Raw genomic sequence first — 4,131 nt, 5'->3', positions numbered from 1 at the left:
AACACTATTCTCAAATTCAGAGGGCATCTTATTATAATTTCCATAAGAGTTGTTGTAGGAATTCCCATAATTATTAGAAGGATTACTAGGATATGGCCTAGGATTAAAATTCCCTCTATAAGCGTTGTTACCAAAATTATTCCACTCAAAACATTGATTTCTTCTATCGCATGCACTTTTTTATTAGAAGATCTTTCAGTATGCCATTAAGAATAATTAACCATAATAGTATATAGGAGTTTAGTAGCATCTCCTAAAGTGATTTCCATAAAAGTGCCTCCCGCTGCCGAATCTAAAAGATTTCTAGAAGCAAAATTCAATCCGGCATAAAAATTTTGTATGATCATCCACAAATTCAAACCATGAGTAGGGCAATTATGTATCATTAATTTCATTCTCTCCCGAGCTTGTGCAACATGTTCATGATCAAGTTGCTTAAAGTTCATAATATCGTTTCTAAGAGAGATGATCTTAGCGGGAGGAAAATACTTAGAGATAAAAGCATCTTTGCACTTGTTTCAAGAATCAATACTATTTTTTTGCAAAGATGAAAACCAAGATTTAGCACGATCTCTAAGCGAAAAAGGAAATACCTTCAATTTAGCGACATTATTATCGACATATTTTTTCTTTTGCATATCACATAAATCAACGAAGCTATTCAGATGAGTAGCGGCATCTTCACTAGGAAGGCCGGCAAATTGATCTTTCATAACAAGATTCAACAAAGCAGTATTAATTTCACAAGATTCGGCATCGGTAAGAGGAGCAATCGGAGTGCTAATAAAATCATTGTTGTTGGTATTGGTGAAGTCACACAATTTAGTATTATCTTGAGCCATCGCGACAAACAAGCAAACTAGCACACGAGCAGACAAGAGCAAACGGGTAAAAGAGGCAAATAGAGAGGGAGGATAGAGAGAGAGAGGGCGAATAAAACGCCAAGGGTGAAGTGGGGGAGAGGCAAATGGCAAATAATGTAATGCGAGAGATAGGGATTGTGATGGGTACTTGGTATGTTGACTTTTTGCGTAGACTCCCCGGCAACGGCGCCAGAAATCCTTCTTGTTACGTCTTGAGCTTGCGTTGGTTTTCCCCGAAGAGTAAGGGATGATGCAGCAGAGTAGCGTAAGTATTTCCCTCAGTTTTTGAGAACCAAGGTATCAATCTAGTAGGAGGCCACGCTCAAGTCCCTCGTACCTGCACAAAACGATAGCTACTCGCAACCAACTTGATTAGGGGTTGTCAATCCCTTCACGGTCACTTACGAGAGTGAGATCTGATAGATATAATATTTTTGATATTTTTGGTATAAAGATGCAAAGTAAAAAGTATAAGCAAAGTAAAAAAGCAAAGCAAGATTAAAGTGATGGAGATTGATATGATGAGAATAGACCCGGGGGCCATAGGTTTCACTAGTGGCTTCTCTCAAGAGCATAAGTATTCTACGGTAGGTGAACAAATTACTGTTGAGCAATTGATAGAATTGAGCATAGTTATGAGAATATCTAGGCATGATCATGTATATAGGCATCACGTCCGTGACAAGTAGACCGAAACGATTCTGCATCTACTACTATTACTCCACTCATCGACCGCTATCCAGCATGCATCTAGAGTATTAAGTTAAAAACAGAGTAACACTTCGCCTTAAGCAAGATGACATGATGTAGAGAGATAAATTCATGCAATATGAAATAAACCCCATCTTATTATCCTCGATGGCAACGATACAATACGTGCATTGCTGCCCCTTCTGTCACTGGGAAAGGACACCGCAAGATCGAACCCAAAGCTAAGCACTTCTCCCATGGCAAGAACTACCAATCTAGTTGGCCAAACCAAACGGATAATTTGAAGAAACTTGCAAAGATAACCAATCATACATAAAAGAATTCAGAGAAGATTCAAATATTATTCATAGATAGACTTGATCATAAACCCATAGTTCATCGGTCTCAACAAACACACCGCAAAAAGAAGATTACATCGAATAGATCTCCACGAGAGAGGGGGAGAACTTTGTATTGAGATCCAAAAAGAGAGAAGAAGCCATCTAGCTACTAACTATGGACCCAAAGGTCTGAGGTAAACTACTCACACTTCATCAGAGAGGCTATGATGATGTAGAAGCTCTCCGTGATGACGACCCTCTCCGGCGGAGCTCCGGAACAGGCCCCAAGATGGGATCTCGTGGATACAGAAAGTTGCGGCGGTGGAATTAGGTTTTTGGCTCCTGTTCTGATCGTTTGGGGGTACGTAGGTATATATAGAAGGAAGAAGTACGTCGGTGGAGCTCCGAGGGGGCCACGAGGCAGGGGGCGCACCCTAGGGGGGGCGCGCCCCCCACCCTCGTGGCCGCCTCTTTGACTCCTTGGAGTAGGGTCCAAGTCTCCTGGATCACGTTCGGTGAGAAAATCACGTTCCCGAAGGTTTTATTCCGTTTGGACTCCGTTTGATATTCCGTTTCTTCGAAACACTAAAATAGGCAAAAAAAAACAGCAATCCTGGGCAGGGCCTCCGGTTAATAGGTTAGTCCCAAAAATAATATAAAAGTGGAAAATAAAGCCCAATGTAGTCCAAAACAGTAGATAATATAGCATAGGGCAATCAAAAATTATAGATACGTTGGAGACGTATCAGGCACCAATTAGAAGAAATTGTATATAGCTAGCTAATTGTATGTATATATATATACATGTGTGTATATATGTGTGAATTAATGGTGGTTGTGAGACATTCAATGATATATATATATATGGTTCTACTAGAAATTCTATAAATTCTATTTATATATATGCATAATGTGTACAATATGTAGTATCGAAAAATACCAGCAAACGAAAAAGAATTAAATGGCAAACATAAAATTAAATGAAAAATAAATAATAAACCCAAAACCCCCCAACCTTTTAATACCGGTTGGTGTCACCAACCGGTATTAATATAAATTCTATTTATATATATGCATAATGTGTACAATATGTAGTATCGAAAAATACCAGCAAACGAAAAAGAATTAAATGGCAAACATAAAATTAAATGAAAAATAAATAATAAACCCAAAACCCCCCAACCTTTTAATACCGGTTGGTGTCACCAACCGGTATTAAAGGGCTCCCTGTCCCCGGAGCTGACTCGTGTCACGTGGTTGCCCTTTAGCACCGCTTCGTGCTGAAGGGGGGGGGGGGCTTTAGTGCCCACACTTCAGTGCCGGTTACCGAACCGGCACTAAAGGGCCTTACGAACCGGTGCTATTGCCTGGTTCCGCACTAGTGATACTAGGACAAGAACACCCCTTTAATATCAACACACAATAACTAACAACTGAATTGAAATGTAAGGCAAACAACACGAAAGCAAATACTTCACATGAGCAACAAAGTGATGTAGCCACTGGAACATGGGAGCGTGTGACCGTCGACATGGTGCACGCGTCACCATGCACGTGGCACTCCTAAGTTGATGGAGGTGGCGCCAGGAATGGCATAGGCACGTTGACGGTCGGGATAGAAGGCATCGACGGCAGTGTCATCTTGGGCATGGAAGGAATGGCGGACATCGGCGGCATCGTCACCTTAGGCACAACGACGGCGGGCATCGGTGCCATGGTCACCTTAGGCACGATGATGGCCGGCATTAGGGGCATTGTCACCTTGGGCACCGCAGGACAGCCGCAGCGGGTGGGGCAGCCGCCGGGGTGGTGTCGGCCAAGTGGCGAGCGGCATGGCACGTCGTGCTGGCGAGGAGCGTGCACGCCATGATCATGGACAAGAAGCTCGTGGTGGAGGCCATGCCTAGCTCCTAGCTAGAGTTTCTCTCAGATGGTTTACTGCGAAGGGACTGCGAGATGTCTCTGATCGTTGGGATGCAAGGACAGGGGTCGATGCCTGGAACTTATAGCCCAGGTGAGGTGATGGATGGCCTGATTAGATTGGTTGTTGGCCAGACTCGCCATGGTAGGCAACACAACTTTCTCCAGAACCATAGTTGGTAACCATAACGTGTTTACGTTAGTCAGAAGTGACAAAATGTTTATATGATCGAGAAGGAAATTAGTTGTAGCGGTCGATCGATGTGGATGCGATGCATGCATGGATGCCTCAAATTTCTGTGTTTACGTGAGGAGCT

At 42.7% G+C, this 4,131-nt stretch overlaps 1 pseudogene; it reads right to left on the bottom strand.

The window, feature by feature from the left end:
• Positions 1 to 3,282: 3,282 nt before the first annotated feature.
• Positions 3,283 to 3,864, bottom strand: LOC125506062 (annotated as a pseudogene).
• Between the last annotated feature and the right edge of the window lie 267 nt (positions 3,865 to 4,131).

The sequence above is a fragment of the Triticum urartu genome, chromosome 5 (assembly GCF_003073215.2).
Source record: "Triticum urartu cultivar G1812 chromosome 5, Tu2.1, whole genome shotgun sequence".
Lineage (NCBI taxonomy): Eukaryota > Viridiplantae > Streptophyta > Magnoliopsida > Poales > Poaceae > Triticum > Triticum urartu.
This window is presented reverse-complemented; position numbering and strand designations above follow the sequence as displayed.